Source organism: Myotis lucifugus, unplaced genomic scaffold (assembly GCF_000147115.1).
Source record: "Myotis lucifugus unplaced genomic scaffold, Myoluc2.0 scaffold_738, whole genome shotgun sequence".
Classification (NCBI taxonomy): domain Eukaryota; kingdom Metazoa; phylum Chordata; class Mammalia; order Chiroptera; family Vespertilionidae; genus Myotis; species Myotis lucifugus.
Window position 1 is genome coordinate 49,123 of NW_005871786.1, and position 19,385 is coordinate 68,507.

Consider the following 19,385-nt stretch of genomic DNA (forward strand, 5'->3'; position numbering starts at 1 on the left):
AGGTTTTAAGGAGACACTCCCTCTTGGGGTCCAGCAAGCGCAGGGTCGTCTCAGAGATGGCGTGCCTCCTTAGGTGCTGTGCCTGTGGCACCTCCAGCGCTGGCCTTAGGCCTGGCCTTGGAGGGTCTTCAGCTGTAATCACCCACGTGTGCCCAGTAGGCTTTTCCAGATTTGCTCGACCCTGACACCACGAGCCCTTCTTCTTTTTTAAAAAAATATATTTTTATTGATTTCAGAGAGGAAGGAAGAGGGAGAGATAGAAGCATCAATGATGAGAATCTTTGACTGGCTGCCTCCTGCATGTCCCCCACTGGGGATGGAGCCCACAGCCGGAGCATGTGCTCTTGGCCGGAATCGAATCTGGGACCCTTCAGTCCACAGGCCGACGCTCTATCCACTGAGCCAACCCGGCTAGGGCCTTCTCTTTTTTTAATCCTCACCAAGGACATTTTTGAAAAATTGATAAGGGAGAGGGGGAGAGGGAGAAGGGCAGTGAGGGAGAGGGAGAGAGAGAAACATCCATGTGACAGTGGAACACTGATCAACTGCCTCCTGCACTCCCCCCACTGGGAATCGGACCAGCCACCTTTTGGTGCATGGGACGACGCCCAACCAACTGAGCCACACTGGCCAGGGCAACAAGCCCTTCTAAACTGATGTCCGAGCCACAGGTGGGAAGGCGTGAACAAGCGTCTGACTTTTTTTTTTTTTTTACTTCTCAGCCTATCACCCTCCTTCAGGTTTGGTCACATGACAGGCACAGGCATAGCTCAGAGATATTGTGGGTTCGGTTCCAGACCACTGTCATAGAGCGAGTATCTCAATTAAGCTAGTCGCAATCTTTCCACAGGTGTAGGGTCTTGCTCTCAATTTGTAAAAACTGCAACATGAAACACAATAAACGGAGGTAAGCCTGCACTTACTGGGGAGACAGTTGAGAGAGGAGAGGCAGAGCCAGCTAGACGTTCAAGGTTTGGGACTTCTAACAACACTCTGAAACTCTTTTGTAGAAAAGAATTCCAAATCGACAAGAGTGTCTGAACCCCTGTACCCTCAGCACCCAATGTGACAGTGAAGATTTTGCCACATTTGCATCCGCTGATTTTTCTTTGTTGAAGTATTTTAAAGTCAACCCCAGACTTCACACCAGTTCACCCCTGTAATTTCAGTGTGTATTTTACATGATGAACATGAGGTCATCACAGCTAACAAAATTCATAGTAATTCTTTGGTTCCATCTGATACCAGCCCATGATCACATTTCCCTGATAGTTTAAAATGTCTATTTACATGTTGGTTTGTTTGACTCTAAATCCAAAGCCCACACATTATATTTGGTTGTTGTGTCTTTTTTTGGGGGGGAGGTTGTTGTGTCTTTGAAGTCCCTTCTAATCTGGAGAAGTACCCCCCCCCCACCACACACACACACATTCACGCATGTTTCTGACCTGTTGCAGAAATGGGTTCTGTCGTCTTGAGAAGTATTCCACACCCTGGCTCTGTCAGTTTGCGTCATCGGCCTTGTCCCTTATCCTCCTTAGCTCCCGTAAATCAGCTCTCGGCTCAGAATGCACGTTGGGCACACCTGGTTTTATTGCACGTCACTGTTTTTTTTTTATTATTATCACAGTGTGCATCTTTACAAATTGAAAGGCAAAGACCTTGAACAGCAGAGATTACAACTCGACGCTCCTAATTGGCAGTGGTTTCTCAACTGTGGCTGCACATTAAGAATCCCCGAGAATCTTTTTTAAATCCTGATTTCTGGGCCTCATCCTCCGGAAATTCTGTTTCTTTGTTACTAATGTTGTGGCCCCACCCCATAACAAAGAAACAGAATTTCCGGAGGATGAGGCCCAGAAGTCAGGATTTTAAAAAGATTCCCAGGTGATTCTAATGTGCAGCCAAGGTTGAGAACCGCTGCTCTATTGTGATACTTGCTTTACTGGTGATGTAGAACTGACCCTGCAACATCGCCAAGGCTGCCTGAGCTAGGCCGTCGTCGAGGCCACTTGATCCAATGTCCTGGGGTGGGTCCCAGGTCGCCAGTGTTTAAATCTCTCCAGGTGATGCTAGTAAACAGCCGTGTCTGAGAACCACGGCTAAGAGGTTTGATTGGAATCCTGTCCCGTGGTTCCAGCGTGTTCCCTCCAGGGGGCGCTGCGTCCTCGTGGGGCATCGCGGGGAGAGGCATCCCATGCCTGGCTGTCCGGTCTCAGACTGGTCCCTCTCAGGCTTCCTGTCAGCCTGTCTCCTAAGGACGTCGTCATTTTCCATCCACGGGTGAACCAGTCCCGTCTCGGGGGCTGTGTTCTTCAACCCCAGCTGGAGCCCATGAGTGCAGGCAGCCCGCAGACGCTGCGCAGGTTCACCGTGGCCTACGGAGGGGGAAATCCTTGCCATCCTGTGACACGTCCCGGCCTTGGCCTTTTGAGACCCCCCGGGGCGGCTGCCAGGGTGCCGCGTCCCTTCCTCCATCTGAGGCGGACCTTTGGCTGTTACAAATGGTCACTTATTATTTATTACAGGAGGCCTGTGAGGAGGGCCAGGTGCGGCCAGCAGCAGGGCAGGCAGCCGGGACCGCTTCTGGAGCCAGCGTAGCCAGAAGCTCCATAGGAGGCCCCCCACAACTTTCCCTAGGATCCCTGCGGCCCTCGGAGATGTTCCAGGGCTTCCCCCATCCCCTTTATTCTTTTTCTTACGTGATTCGCTTTAAATAAAGAAAAAGGGACTAGGGTAGCTGGCATTGGTAAGGCTGTAAGTTTTTTATTTTGCTTATTTTAATTGTTATGGAGGTGAAACATAACATCAAATTAACCATTTAAAGTTACACAAGCGAGAATTGGAGGGACCTCGGCCAAGCATAAAAGATGACAACAGCAGCTGGGCCCACTTTCGAACCTGTGAGAGGCGGGAGAGGAAACGGAGAAGGTGACTTGAGCCAACTCTCAAAGCAGTATTCAAGTGGAGACCTACCCTCTCACAAAGATAAAATAGAGACAGACACTCAGGCTGCCCCTGAAGAGGTTCGGAACCGGGACTGCGGGAGAGAATTAGAAGAGAGAGAGTTGCCGAAACCGGTTTGGCTCAGTGGATGGAGCATCGGCCTGCTGACTGAAAGGTCCCAGGTTCGATTCCGGTCAAAGGGCATGTACCTGGGTTGCGGGCACATCCCCAGTAGGAGATGTGCAGGAGTCGGCGGATCGATGTTTCTAACTCTCTCTATCTCTCTCCCTTCCTCTCTGTAAAAAATCAATAAAATATATTTTAAAAAAAAAAAAGAGGAAGAGAGAGAGTTGCTGCGAGAGAAAAGAACAGGGGTCGTCCAACTCGAGGACCCACAAGCCCCTCTTCAGTGTCAAAGCGGCCTCGGTGAGACCAGACTCCTGCTGCCAACCTCGAGGCAGACGATCCTCTACCAGATGAGGAAGATGAAGATGAAGATTTTGAAGAGGAGAGTGATGATGATGACACTGCAGTGCTTCTTGCAGAACCAGAAAAAATTAAAAAAGAAAGAGCTGAAGGGCAAGCCAGGAAGGAACAAGAACAAAAAGCAGAAGAAGAAAGGATTCGTATGGAAGACATTCCAAGTGGAAACTCTTTCCTTAATCTCACTGGCCCATCCCAGCCTCAGGCAACTTCAGAGTTAAGAGAAGGTGGGATGATGATGTTGTTTCCAAGGCCTGTGCAAAAGGCATGGAGGACCAGAAGAAAGACAAAAGATTTGTCAATGATACACTATGATCTGAACTTCACAAAAAGTTTATGGGGAAATATATTAAACTAGAGGCCCTGTGCATGAAATTTGTGCACTGAGAGGGGGGGTGTCCCTCAGCCCAGCCTGCACTCTCTCCAATCTGGGGTCCCTCGGGGGATATCCGACCGCCGGTTTAGGCCTGATCCCAGGGACATCCCTGTAAACCAGCAGGCGGACATCCCTCTCACAATCCAGGACTGCTGGCTCCTAACCACTCGCCTTCCTGCCAGCCTGATCACCCCCTAACCACTCCCCTGCCAGCCAGATCGATGCCTAACTGCTCCCCTGCCAGCCCGATTGCTCCCAACTGCCCTCCCCTGCAGGCCTGGTTGCCCCCAACTGCCCTCCCCTGCCGGCCATCTTGTGGTGGCCATCTTGTGACCACATGGGGGCAACCATCTTTGACCACATGGGGGCAGCCATCTTGTGCAAGGGCATGATGGTCAATTTGCATATTACCTCTTTATTATATAGGATAGTACAGTTTTATGTGCTTAATTAAAGACTGTATAACATGCAATAAAAATAAAGTCACAAAATGCACGTGTCCTGACCGGTTGCTCAGTGGTTAGAGCATCAGCCTGCGCACCAATAGGTCCTGGGTTTGATTCCAGGTCAAAAGCACATTCCTGGGTTGCAGGTTCAATCACAGGCCCAGGTCAGGCATATTCCAGAGGCAATCAATCGATGTGTCTCTCCCACCATCTCTCTCGTGCTCCCTCTCTCCCTCTCGTCCTCTCGCTTCCACCCCGCTCCCCCATCCCTCCCACCATTGTTCTTGGATTCTAAAGAAATACCTGGAGTACTGGCTGTGAAAGACATAGGTTTGTTGGGACTTACGTGTGCACCGGTGGCAGTGGACCGGTGAACTTCACCGGCCAATCCGCAGTTGGGCAGCACCAGCTGCGGCCAGCCGGTGCGATTGTTTCTCTGTCACCCAGCCTTTCCCAGCACAAGGTTCTACAGAGTACGGAAAACAGCGCGTGCAGCGGGAGGGGATGTCATGAGATCAAAACACGAGCTGTTTACAATCCAGGCTCACATCTAGAAGCAGTTTCTCTGTGGCCTTTCTTGCTGGCCGGGTCCCAAGGTCTCCCGGTCCCCTCACAGACGGCTTTCACTATTATTCCCATGGGGGAGGGGCGCTGGCACATGGGAAGGGGCCATGTTCCCATTTACCATACACTCGGATACATGGGACAGACGGACAAACGTCAGAGGAAGGGGTTGTAGGGGGGGCGCATAAAGGCGAAAGGATTAGCTAAGGAACATATATGCACAGTCCTCTGTAAGCAGACTTAGCAGTAAACGTAGGATGATGCTCAATCAACTGAGCCACACTGGCCAGGTCTCATGAAGTTTAAACAATTTTTTTAATTGATTTCAGAGAGGAAGGGAGAGGGAGAAAGAGATGGAAATATCCATGATAAGAGAGAATTATTACTTGGCTGCCTCTTACACTCCCCCCTACTGGGGATTGAGCCTGCAACCTGGGCATGTGCCCCAACCAGGAATCGAACCGTGACCTTCTGGTTCTTAGGTAGACACTCAACCTCCAAGCTACACTGGCTGGGCCAGGATATACTTTTGATCGCACCAACTCCTCTTAGGGGTACATGGCCAAGGTGGAGAAAGACAAAAGCTCACTGTTATGGCTGCTCTGCTGGGCAGAGGGCCCTGGGCTTGGAGTCAGACACTCCTGGGTTCCAGGCCTGCTCCATGGGCCGAGCCAACTTCCTCTCTTTCTACTTCCCTCTATAAAATGAGGCTAATATATCCCACTTGGGTTCTGATGGTTAAATGAGGCACATATGATACAAAATATGTAAAAATACCTTGTGAAGTGCAAGTCAAAACATTCCCATATGCCCCTCAAATAATTACCCTGCAAGTTCCTTAGCATTTTTCCATGTACCTACAACAAAGCACCCGTGTGCTGTGTAAATTATGCTGAGTGCTCCAAAGGTAGAAGGCTTATAGACCTCAGCTTTCCATACTTGACACAAATGAAATGCTCAGCAAACCATTGAACAAAAGGTTTATGAATTAAAAAGTTGTGGGCAGTTGTTTTAACAGAAACATAACCTTTGAGGAAAGAGTGAAGAAATAAAATGAGTCAGTATAGTCAGGCTGACTATTTAGGCTAAATTCCTAAAATCAAGTAGGCTGAGGCAGGAGGAAATAGTTCTATTCTTGCTTTAACTAGGTGAGGACTTACACTTAAAAAAATGTTATTGATTTTAGAGAGAGAAAGGGAGAGAGATTGATGTGAGGTCAAAATATCAATAAGCTCTTTCCAGCGCCCCCCCCCCCCCTCCCGGGGATTGAGCCCACAACCTGGACATGTGCCCTGACGGGAATCAAACCGTGACCTCCTGGTTCATGTGTCATCGCTCAACCTCTGAGCCACACCAATCGGGCTCATAAAGTTTATTTTTACTCTTTTTATTTTTTTTTGCTCCAAGGCAGTATGTTTGCTGTATAAAATCAAAACAATACAGAAATTAGGCCCCATCATCCCATTCCCCTGAGTTAACATATTCTTCCAGACTTTTACCAGAGCCTTTTAAAAATATTTATTTATTTTAACAATACAAAAGTTAAATGGAACAAAAAAATCTATCCAGGTCAGCTGTTTGGTAGGTATCCCAATGACAGGTTATCAGTGGATGTAGCAAGAAATGCTAATTAGATGATCAGGGTTTTTTGTTTGTCTTTTAAAAAACCAGTTCAGGGATTGATCTCTGCATTCTTTCAGCATTTGAGAGGCTGTGGTTGAGTCTCCGGATGAGGCAATGGAACTGGCTCCGTGGAGACCAGAAGCCACACTGTCCTTGCTCTGCAGTCAGTCCCCCTGAGCACCCACGTGGCCCTGAGGCCGCTTGGAAAAGGAGGCAGGGGACCCCAACACAAATGCCATTTCCCAGGCATCAGATCGGCAAAAATGGAAAAGCCTGACAAAGCCAAGTGTGGGGGAGGTTGTGGAGAAGACACAGGACTTCTTCCAACTGGTGGCAATGGGAACGGTGCAGCTGCCGGGGAGAATTGTCGGACGAGAGCGCCGGAGGCCGTGTGTCGTCAGCGTGTGTCTGAGTTGCCTGGAGACCTCGAGACCGTCCTCAGCAATGCCTGTCTCGGTCAGTGTGTACAGAGCTCACGTGTGGTGTATGCAGACGTCTTCGCCCGTTCGGGCTGCTGCCCAAAATACCACAGACCAGATGGTTTATAAACAACAGACAGTTCTTTCTCCCTGTTCCAGAGGCTGCACGTCTGAGATCGAGCCCCAGCGTAGTTACTGGGGAACTCGGGGCCCAGGCACCAAAGCTCTACTATTTTGGAGAAGAGTTTTCAGAGACCCAATGTCGGTACCAGCAGCTCTCTGTAACTGTGGTTTGAGAGGCCACAAACTCCAGTCTTTCAGTGACGTTTAGCAAATTAAGAGTGAAAGCTGAATTTTTGGAAGGTTTTGATACTCTATATCTTGGCGTATCCCTATAAAAGGCATATTTGTCTAAAAATTGAAATCCATATAAATGTCCAGGAGGAAATGTTCCCGGGAAGCCCCGGGTGGGCTCGGCTGCCTGCCGCTGTGTCCAATAACGAAGGCGGGGTTGAATCTTGTAAGGTGTTTATTGGAAGGCCAGCCAACCAGGAAGACAGGGAGCTTACAAGCATCCAAAACCTGTTTTATGGCAAGGTGCAGGGGACAGGATTATAAAGGGGGAAGGGCGAGGGTGAGGCTGGAAATGGAATGCGGCTACAGGCAGCCCTGGATGTCCGCAGAATTCAGCTACTGTTCTTGGTCGGCAGGTGATGAGAGGATGTCTGGACTCCTGGTGGGGTCGGCCTGACCACGCGTGATGGTTCTGCTTGCTGGGTACATTGTACACTGTCCACAGCTGAGCCACCTCCTCAATCACTTTGCCTGGGATCAAAGGGAGTAGCAGGTGCACCGGCCTAAGAAATGAAACTCAATAAAACTTGACCCTCTGTTCCCATAAGTATATGTATTCTAGGATTTAAAATTAATACGCTCTGGCTGGTTTGGTTCAGTGCATAGAGCGTCGGCCTGCAGACTGAATGATCCTGGGTTTGATTTCATTTAGGGGCACATGTTGGGGTTGCGGGCTCAATCCCCAGTGGGGGGCGTGCAGGAGGCAGCTGATCAGTGGTTCTCTCTCATCATTGATGTTTCTCTCTCTCTCTCTCCCTTCCTCTCTGAAATAAATAAAAATATATTAAAAGTAAATAAAATAATGCTTATTTTTCAGATTAGTTCAGGTGCTCTATCTATCAGATTATAAATCCTCCCCCCCCATCAGAAACAACAGCTAATCCCAGGCCCACCCTCCTGTGGAATATTACAGAAACTGACAAGAGGGCGCAATCACATGCACCAACATGGAAGGGCGGCCAGGAGATGGAATGAACGACCAAAAGCAAGTTTCAGCAGAGGCTGAAAGTAAGTTCCCCAAAGTGGGATTGCTGGGTTAAAGGATGGGAGCGCAGTGTGGTTGAGCATCAACCTATGAACCAGGAGGTTACAGTTTTTAAAAATATATATATTTTATTGATTTTTTACAGAGAGGAAGGGAGAGGGATAGAGAGTTAGAAACATCGATCAGCTGCCTCCTGCACACCTCCTACTGGGGATGTGCCCGCAACCAAGGTACATGCCCCTGACCAGAATCGAACCTGGGACCCTTTAGTCTGCAGGCTGACGCTCTATCCACTGAGCCAAACTGGTTAGGGCGAGGTCGCAGTTTGATTCCAGGTCAGGGCACATGCCCAGGATGCTGGCTGGATCCCCAGTGGGGGCCGTGCAGGAGGCTGCCAATCACTGATTCTCTCTCATCATTGATGTTTCTATCTCTCTCTCCCTCTCCCTTCCTTTCGGAAATCAATAAAAATATATTTTTAACAAAAGATGGGAGTGCATACACCCATTAGGGGGGCTATCATCTCGGCAAGGATGCGGAGAATCTGAAACCCTGTGCACTGTTGGTGGGAATGCACAATGGTGCAGCTGCTGTGGAAAATGGTGTGGTGGTTCCTCAAAACGTTGAGCATGCAATTACCATACGACACAGCAATTCCATTCCTAGGGATCCAACCAAAGCATTGAAAGCAGGGACATGAACAGCTACTTGCACACCCATGTTCACAGGAGCATTATTCACAATAGCCAAGAGGGGAAACAACCCTAGCGCCCCTCGATCGATGATGGATGAACAGATAACAAAACATGAGTAATCCATACAATAGAATATTATTCAGCCTTAACAAGGAAGGAAGTTCTGACCCTGCTACAACATGGGTGAACCTGGAGGACATGATGCCGAGTGAAATAAGGACAAATACCGTACGACTCCACTTATAGGAGGGATTAGAGGAGTCAGACTCATAGAGACGGGAAGTAGATGGTGGGTGCCAGGGGCTGAAGGAGGGGAACTGGGCGTTAGTGTTTAACAAGGGGACAGGGTTTCAGATTTACAAGATGAAAGAAGTTCTGGAGGTGGGTGTGTGAATGTGATTATACCTAATGCCACAGAACTGGACCGTTAAAAGTAGTAAACTTCATGTTGTATGAGGAGCATTTGAGGTCTTGCTCCCCAGCATATGTTGTCAGCTTGGCTCAAATAAACTCTTACAGAGCTTCAAAAAAATTTTCAATATATTATGTGTATTCCCCGAACAGTGTGTGTGTGTGTGTGTGTGAGCGCAATTGTCATTTTGGTTAGTATTGCCATTTCCCCATCGGAGTCAGCCCATTGGTCCCTCCACCAGCAGTGTATGTGACTGCCAGTTGTCCCAGAGCCCTTACCACTGACACTGTTATCAAGCTTTTGGATTTCGCCAACATGATAGTTGAAAAATGGTGGCTCCCTCTATGTGTTGTTGTCTTTTAGAGAGAGGAAGGGAGGGGAGAGAAAGAGAGAGAGATTTGTTGTTACACTTATTTGTGCACCCAGTGGTTGTTTCCCATATGACCAGGGATCGAACCCACAACCTTGGCGTATCCAGATGATGCTCTAACCAACTGAGCCACAGGCAGGGCCGCTCCCTGTAGTTTCCATTTGCATTTCTTTTGTGAGTGAGGCTGAGCATCTTCTCAGAGGTTTAAAGGCCATTTGTATTTTGGGGTCTGTTTTCATTTTGCTTCCTGGGAAGTGATCATATCCTTTGCTCTTTTCCTCTTTGGCTGTTCATCGTTATTTACTGCTGAGAACTCTTCATATTAGCATGTTAGGCTTTTCCCTGTGGCCTGAGTTGTAAATATTTTCCCCAGTTAGTTACTGATTTTGGCCACGAAAAGTTTATTTCTATGTAGTTGAATTTATCAACAATTTATCTTCTAGTTTTAGAGCCATCGTTAGAAAAGTTTAGAAAGAGATTTTCCCAAAGTTTCTTCAAATAATTGTATGATTTCCCATCCCCCCTCTAAGCTTTGTGTTAAAATACATGTAAAACTTACCATCTTAACCACTTTTAAGCGGCCAGTTCAGTGGCGTTGAGCAGGTCCCATTGTTGTGGAACTGTCTCCACCACCATCTCCAGGACGCCTTCACCTTGCAAAACTGAAACCCTGTCCCCATCAAACATGAACTTCCACCTGCCCCCGGCACCCACACTCAACTTCTTATCTCAATGAACTCGACTCCTCCAGGAACCTCCTGTGAGTGGTCTCTTATAGTGTTTTGTCCTTTTGTGTCAGTTTTTATGCCAGTTATCCTCAATAAAGCTTTCTTTCTTTTTTTTCCAGCAAAGCAAGCAAGGATTTATTGACTGAAGCAAAAACACACTTAGGACAGTGAAACAAGGAAGGGCATAGAAGAAGCAACAGGAGAGCCTGGGCTGCGCTGGCTCCCTGGGAGTCAGAGAAAAGGGGGCCTTGCAGACGGGGTCAGGGGTTAGCCTCGGTTGAGCTGCCACTGTCCATTGCTCCCCTGGTTGCAAGTCTCCTGGGGTCCCTTGGAGTTTAGGAGATACGTGCCCTAGCCGGTTTGGCTCAGTGGATGGAGTGTCTGCCTGCGGACTGAAGGGTCCCAGGTTTGATTCTGGTCAAGGGCATGTACCTAGGTTGCAAGCTCGATCCCGGGCCCTGGTTGGGTGCATGCAGGAGGCAACCAATCAATGTGTCTCTTTCATCATTGATGCTTCTATCTCTCTCCCTCTTTCTTTCTGTCTGAGATCAATAAAAAAAATTTTTTTTTTAAAAAAAGGAGATACGTGCCTGTGGGGGAAAGAGAGGGAGAAGGGAATGGGACAGGCGTGCTTCCTGCAGGGAGAGCACCGAAGCTGTTTTTAAACATATTAGGTTTACAGAAACAAATGAGCACATAGTACAGAATGTCCCCATATCCCCCCTCCCCATCCCCTAGTTTCCCTGTTATTAGCATCTTAGTTCAGTGGGGAACATTTGTTACAATTGAGCCAATATCGATACATGATTATTACCTAAATTCCACAGTTTACATAGGGTTGAGTTTCTGTGTAGAGAGAGTGGGTTTGGACAATTGTATGACATATATGCACCATTACAGTCCTGTACAGAATCGTTTTACTGGTCTAAAAACCCTGTGCTTCACCTATTCATCCTTCCCCATCCCAACCCCTGGCAATCACTGATCTTACTGTCTCCATAGTTTTTCCTTCTCCAAAATGTCTTATAGTTGGAATCAAACAGTATGTAGCCTTTTCAGACTGGCTTCTTCTACCCAGCAACGTGCATTTAAGGTTCCTGCATACCTTTTCATGGCATGAGAGCACAGTTTTTAAAATCACTAAAGCCCTGCCTGGGTGGCTCAGATGGTTGGAGTGTCGTCCTGTCCATCAAAAGGTTTCGGGTTCAATTCCCAGACAGAGCACATACCTAGGTTGTGGGTTTGATCCCCAGTCGGAGTGCATATGGGAGGCAACTGATCGATGTTTGTCTCTCTCTAAAAATCAATAAAAACATGTCCTCGGGCGAGGATTAAAAAGAAATCAATTTAAAAAATAAAATCACTAGGTATATATATATATTTTTTTAAATATATTTTTTTAATTGATTTTTTACAGAGAGGAAGGGAGAGAGATAGAGAGTTAGAAACATCGATCAGCTGCCTCCTGCACATCTCCTACTGGGGATGTGCCCGCAACCCAGGTACATGCCCTTGACCGGAATCGAACCTGGGACCTTTCAGTCTGCAGGCCAACGCTCTATCCACTGAGCCAAACCGGTTTCGGCGAAGTCACTAGGTATATTGCTTTAGTTGGATTACCACAGTTTGTTTCTCTACTCACCTATTGAAGGACATCTTGGTGTTATCAGTTGAGTTGGTGGGTTATGGGTGGCGGTGGAGCCTCACAGCCTGAGGAGTGTGTAGCCCGGGGTGACCACCAGAGGGTGCCAGATCTCCCCTTTCCTCTCAAATCCGGTGGGCCACTCCCCCATCTGTTCTAACCCACTGTTCCCTGCACTAGGGTTGATCTGGTCTTTGGAACTAGGATTGATATGGACGCAACTGTGGGAAAAGTTAAGATGGACTTGCTTCCTTTGGAATGAAATCCAGGATTCCTGACGAGATGTTTTCCTTGGACTTGATGGGTGTGTGTGTGAGAGGGAAGTTCTTGCTTCAGCATTTATGGAGCTTGTCCCGAATCTTGCCCCCAAAGAATTAACTCAAGCGCCAGCTGGGCCTTCCATCTGTAGAGACGAGCAGGGAGGAAAAGCAGACCCAAGTCCTGGTTTCCCATGAGTGTGATGCCACAACCTGTTGTGTTGGTCATTTGCATCTGGTTGGTGTGACGGCCCGCAGGAGGGACACACGTGTTGTCAGGCTCTGTATGTAGAGAAGGCATTGCCTGTTCCCCAATTACTGATCAATTTTTAAGAATGTGTTTATTAAGACACTTAGGATGCTAAGGAGTATGGATTTCTACCCACAGATAGGTTTTTAATTATTAATTCATGATGAATTATTACACACTGAATCCAATTCAGGGGAAAGAGAGCATTAAACCTCTTAAGAATTCTCATGGAAACTTGAGTGAAACTGGAACTCTTTTAACTCTTGTCATTCCTCATTTCCTGAACTCTCCCTCATCCTTTAAAAGAGCAATGAGCCCTGGCTGGTTTGGCTCAGTGGATAGAGCATCAGCCTGTGGACTGAAGGGTCCCAGGTTCGATTCCACTCAGGGGCACGTGCCTGGGTTGCGGGCTTGATCCCCAGTGGGGGTTGGGGTGTGTGCAGGAGGCAACCAATCAATGATTCTCTCTCATCATTGATGTTTCTATCTCTCTCTCCCTCTCTCTTCTTCTCTGAAATCAATAAAAATATATATTAAAAATAAATAAAAGGGAAATGACAATTCATTTTGGCGAGAGCAACCTGGACAAAGGTATATTGACCCTATAGGGGACTTTATAAAAACCCAGCTCTGGCCACACCCATGGTACTTGGGTTTCTCAGATCCTCATACAACATCTTGCCTAGATCACCACCCGCCTCCAGAAGCCACAGGGACCACGGATCAGAGAGGAGGCTGCTGGGGAACCCAGCTTGGGAGTCCAGGAGTCTCCAGCATAAGGAGGGGCATCCAGGCAGAGGCAACAGTGTGTGCTAAGACCACCAGTCATGCGACCTTGGCCGTGGTATAGAGATGGACTTGGTCCTAGGCAGTTGGGACGGGACATGTATTTTGTAAAAATTAATAGCCTTTATTTTTTTGGAACAGTTTTAGGTTTATAGAAAAATTAAGCAGTAAGCATAGAGTTGCCATACTTCTCCCCACCATAATTTCTCCACTATTAACATGCATTGGTGTGGTGAATTTGTGATAAGAATGAGACAAAATTGATACATTACTATTATTAACTGAAGCCCATAATTTACAGTAGGGTTCACTCTGAGTGCTATACAGTTCTATGGGTTTTGACACACGTATAGTGACAAGCATCCACCATCGCGGCACCACAGGACAGTTCCACTGCCCTAGGTCTTCTGGGCTCCACCCATTCCTCCCTCATCCCCAAACTCCTAGAAAATACTGATTTAAAAAATATATTTTTTAATTGATTTCAGAGAGGAAGGGAGAGGGAGAGATAGAAACATCAATGATGAGAGAGAATCATCAATCAGCTGCCTCCTGCACTCCCCCCACTGGGGATAGAGCCCACAACCTGGCATGTGCCCTGACTAGGAATCAAACCGTGACCTCCTGGTTCATAGGTCAACACTCAACCACTGAGCCACACCAGGTGGACAATACTGATCTTTTATAGTCTTCATAGTTTTGCCTTTTTCCAGGATGTCCTAAGGTTGGAATCATATAGTATACGGTGTTTTCAGGCTGCTTCTTTTGTTTGTTTGTTTGTTTGTTAATCCTCACCCAAGGATATTTTTTCCATCGATTTTTAGAGTGGAAGGGAGAGACAAGGGGAGAGAGAGAGAAAGAGAGAGGGATTGGCTGCCTCCCTCAGGCACCCCAACTGGGGCTGGGGATCAACTTGCCACCCAGGTACAAGCCCTTGACTGGGAATCTAACCTGAAACCCTGTGTGCACAGGCTGACACTCTAACCACTGGGCAAACCGGGCCAGAGCCAGGCTGCGTCTTTCAATAAGCAATTTGCATTTAAGGTTCCTCTATGTCTTCTCATGGTTTGGCAATCTTTTTTTAAAAAAATTTTTAAATATATTTTTTATTGATTTTTTACAGAGAGGAAGGGAGAGGGATAGAGAGTTAGAAACATTGATGAGAGAGATGGCGCAACGGTAGCGCGTCTGACTCCAGATCAGAAACATTGATGAGAGAGAAACACGGATCAGCTGCCTTCTGCACACCCCCTACTGGGGATGTGCCCGCAGCCAAGGTACATGCCCTTGACCGGAATCGAACCCGGGACCCTTGAGTCCGCAGGCCGACGCTCTATCCACTGAGCCAGACCGGTTGCAGTGGTTGGCTGGTTTGGCAATCTTATTTTTTCTTTCTATTTTTCACATATATTTTTAATTATGGTGAGATACACATAATATAAAATTTATAATCATAATCATTTTTAAGTGTCCAGGTCAATGGTATTAGGTGCATTCACATTGTGAGCGACCATCACCATCATCCATCTCCAGAACTCTTTTCATTTTCCCCAACTGAAACTTTGTCCCCATTAAAGATATCTCTTCCTTTTTTTTTCCAATCTAAGAAATTGTGATAGAATACACATATCATAAAATTTGCCATCTTAACCATTCTGGAGTGTACAGTTCAGTGGCATTAAGCACATTCACATAGCTGTGCAACCATTATCACCTACAGAACGTTGTCATCTTTTCAAACGAAACTCTGTCCCCATTAAACACTAAGTCCCCACCCCCCACCCCCAGCCCCCGGTGAGTCTGACTCTCCTAGAGACCGCATTTAAGTGGAATCACACAGTGCGACTGGCTTGTTTCACTAAGCGTAATATCCTCAAGCGTATGCATGTCATTACACTTGTCGGAATTTCCTTCCTTCCTAAAGCTGAATGATAAGTTGGGACTCACTCTGTCACATTGCTATTTGTCTTCTATATCCCTTAGGGCTTTTTTTATTCCTCATTCCCTGCATTACTGTTTTCTTTTGGGGTTACTTTATTGTAGTGCAACATTTAAATTCCTTTCTCATTTCCTTTAGTTCCTATTCTATAGCTATTTCCTTTGTGGTTACCGTGGGGATTACATTTAACATCCTAAAGCTACAACACTGTAATTTGGATTTATGCCAGCTTCATGTCAATAACAGATAAAAACTGTGTTTCTGTACATCTCTACCTCCACTCCTTTCAGTTTTGGGTTTAAAACATTTACATCTTTATACATTGTATGTTCAAAACAAGAAACAGTTACCTTTTTTCTTTATTGCTCCAGTCAACGACAGGGAAATTCTGAGGTCCAAGGGCTGGGGGTTAGGCAGGAGGCTGCCCTGCAGGCCGAGGAGGTGGTGGAGGGGCCCTATTTGACCTTCTTCTTGAGGCACAGGTGGTTGGTGTGTTCGCACTTGGGGCATTTGACTGCATAGGGGTGCGGATGGGCATAACACCTGCATCATATCATCTTGTTGCAGTTTTACTTCTGGGTGAGGTGGTGGAGGGAGGGCTCAAGCACCAGGTGTAGGATGGACTCTTTCTGAGTATTGTAGTCTGAGAGACCGTGGACATCCTCCAGCTATTTGTCTGCAAAAATCAGATGTTGCTGGTCAGGCGGGATGCCCTCCCTGTCTTGGATTTTAGCTTTGACACTCTCAGTGGTGCCACTGGGCTCAACCTCAAGGGGATGGTCTTACCCATCAGAGTTTTTTTTTTTAATATATTTTTTTATTGATTTCAGAGAGGAAGGGAGAGGAAGAGAGAGATAGAAACATCAATGATGAGGGAGAATCATTGATCAGCTGCCTCCTGCACGCTCTCCACTGGGGATCGAGCCCACAACCTGGGCATGTGCCCTTGGCCAGAATCAAACCTGGGACCCTTCAGTCCACAGGCCGACGCTCTATCCACTGAGCCGAACCGGCCAGTGCCCCATCAGAGTTTTCACAAAGATCTGCATCTCTGCATCTGCTGGGGACACTGCATGGTGCCTCACTGAAGAGCAAGAAACAATTCTTAAAATGTATTAGTCTCTTAAATTATGTATAAAATCATGAAGTTAAAACCAACATTACAATAACACTGGCTTTTAGACTAAGAAATCAGTTTTAAAAAATGTATTAATCTCTTAAATCATGTAGAAAACATAGAGTGGAGTTGCAAACTGTTGTTACAATAATGCTAGCTTTTACAACTGCCCATGTATTTACCTTTATTGAACCCTTTATTTCTCCTGTGGCTTTGAGTTACTGTCTTGTGTTCGTCCCTTCATTTCACCCTGCAGGATGCCTTGAGCGTATCTTGTAGACCTAGTGGTAGCAAACATTCTCAACATTTGCTTATATGGGAATGTCTTAATTTCTCTCTCACTTTTGAAGGACAGTTTTGCAAGATATAGGATTCCTGGTTGACAGTTTTTTTCATTTTGCACTCTGAAAATATCAGACCACTGCTTCTGGTCTCCACAGTTTCTGATGAGAAATCTGCTGATGATCTTGAGAGTCCTTTGTATGTGATGTGTTGCTTCTCATTTGTTGCCTTCAAGATTCTCTTTTTCTCTACCTTTTGACAACTTGATTATAATATGTCTTAGTGTAGGTTTCTTTGAGTTAATTCTACTTGGAGTTTATTGAGCATCTTGGATGTTTATATTCATGTCTTTAATCAAATTTGGAAATTTTCATCCATTATTTCTTCAAATATTTTCTGCCCCTTTCTCTCACTCTTCTCTGTCTGGAAAATTCCACAATGAGTATGTTAGTTCACTTGATGGTTTCCCACAAGTTCCTCAGGCTCTGTTCACTTTTCTTCTTTTTTTTTTTTCTGTTCCTCACACAGTAATTACTATTAATCCTATCTTCATTTTTGCTGATTTTTTCTTCTACCTGCTCTTTTTAGAATTCTTATCTCTTTATTGATATTTCCAACTTATTCACACAGGTAGTCTTGCTGTCCTGCTGTCCCCATCTTATAGGCAAGTGACAGGATCTAAATTCAGACTCAGGTAATTAGGTTCAAGCCCAAGGTCTTAAGCTTTGCTCCTCCTTGCCCTGGTAAGGGATTTTACACTAGTTCAACTCTGTGGTACATCGCATCCTGGAACTTCCTGGTTAGTTAGTGACCTGAGGAGATATAAGGCCCAGGGGGCAAGAGACCTCCCCATAAAGTGAGACCAGGCATCTTAACCTATCCAAAACAAAGCAAACAAACAAAAAACCCTCACAAAAACCTCTCTCTACTTTGTTCAGAAAGCAATTTAAGGGAAGTAAATTTCAGCACATACCACATTGAGGGATAAAAACAATTTGGTCTCCTTTTCTTCAGCCCTTAATACTTGCTAAATGCTTTCTAGGTGCCTGTGAGGGTAGCACAGATGATCTAGTAACCACCGAAGTCTTCACAGTAGCCTTTAACCCCCTCCTGATTCATCCTGAATTTCTTTTCCCTTGTCCATGCAGTTCCTAGCTCTTTTCAAACACAAGTACACAAAACATGGTCACACCTCAGTGCCTTTGCATTTGCTGTTTCTTCTACCCAAAAGCTGGTTTTGCCATATACCTGTGCAGTTTCTTCCCTTCATTCTGAGCTCTCCTCAGAATCACCTTATTGAAAAGGTGTTCCTTGACCACCCTGTTTGAGATCCCTCTCTAGCCTCTTGTCCTGCTTTGCCTTTTTTGCTGATACTCATTAATGTTTTCTCTGTCCATCTCCCACACTGGATGAAGGTCTGAAGGAGCAAGGATCTGCCTGTCTTCTTCACTACCACCTCTCCAGTGCCCAGCAGGTAGTACACACTCAATGTTATGGGCTGAATGCTTGTATCCTCCCCAAATGTATATGTTGAAATCCTAACCTGCAAGGTGATATTAGGAAGTGGGGATTTTGGGATATGATTATGAGAGTGGAGCTCTCATGAGTGGGATTAGATTTCTGTTATTATAAAGAAATCCCAGAGAACTCTCTTGCCCTCTCTTTCCATCACATGAGGACACAGTGAGATGTTCCTCTATAAACCAAGAACTGAACTCTCACCAGACACTAAATCTGCCGACACCTTGATCTTGTACTTCCCAGCCTCCAGAGCTGAGAGAAATAATTTTGTTGTTGATAAGCCACCCAGTTTATGGTATTCTGTTGAAGCAGCCTGAACAGACTAAGGTTGTCATTATTTGGAGTTAAATGCATGAGTTGACATCCTGCACGTTATGGTTTGCAGAGAGGGCATTGAGGTGACCTCAAATGACAGCCTGATTTGCTAATGGAAAATCCTGTCCAATCTTGAGCAATGAATGTCACTTACTGCATCCCAGGCATTCGATCCTGGTGGCCATAGATTATATTTAGGCTTCCTGCCATCTTATTGCTACTTTTTTTTTTTTTTTTTTTTTTTTTTTTTTTTTTTTTTTTTTTCGCAAAGAGTAGGCTTCTTAATTGTCTCTGCTTTTGAAACCAAAGCTTGGTGGCTGTTCCATTTAAGCATGTGGTCAAGGAAAGGTCCCTTCACCTGTTCAATTTCAGGCCATTGCTCCATGAAACTCGCCTCTGGAATGCTACTTTGCAAAAACAGTTGAGGCCCATTATGAGCTTTTCTGCTCTTAAAGCATTGTAAACGTGACTTACAGAGATGGAATTTGATTTGTTGGAGATTTAAAAAATGCACCAGGTCCTGGCTAGTGTGGCCCAGTTGGTTGGAGGGTCATCCCATCTACCAAAATGTGGTGGGTTCAATTCCCGGTCAGGACACTTACCTAGGTTGTGGGTTTGATCCTGTCGTGGCACATGGGGGAGGCAACTGATTGATGTGATGTTTCTCTCTTTCTCCCTTCCTCTCTCTAAAAAGAAAAAATCAATAAAAAAAGCACCAGTATCTTTTCCCTTCCTGGCTCTATCTTGGTCCCTGTGAGACCATGTTCTTGAAGGGCTGAAGGTGACATTGAGAGAGTATAATGTCACCATGGAGACGAGTGTGTCTGGTCCCTGTGCAACCATGTTCTTGGAGAGTTGGAGGTGACGTTGATAAG

At 46.1% G+C, this 19,385-nt stretch overlaps 1 long non-coding RNA gene and 1 pseudogene across 1 annotated transcript; one reads left to right on the top strand and one right to left on the bottom strand.

Moving 5' to 3' along the window:
- Window positions 1-2,847: 2,847 nt before the first annotated feature.
- On the top strand, window positions 2,848-4,572 carry LOC102433948 (annotated as a pseudogene).
- Window positions 4,573-7,323: 2,751 nt separating this feature from the next.
- Window positions 7,324-16,634, bottom strand: LOC111823919. Its single transcript, XR_002827022.1, has 3 exons — window positions 16,575-16,634; window positions 15,626-15,951; window positions 7,324-7,714 (listed from the first exon to the last, which is right to left on the bottom strand). It is a non-coding gene; the product is annotated as an uncharacterized LOC111823919 (long non-coding RNA).
- Between the last annotated feature and the right edge of the window lie 2,751 nt (window positions 16,635-19,385).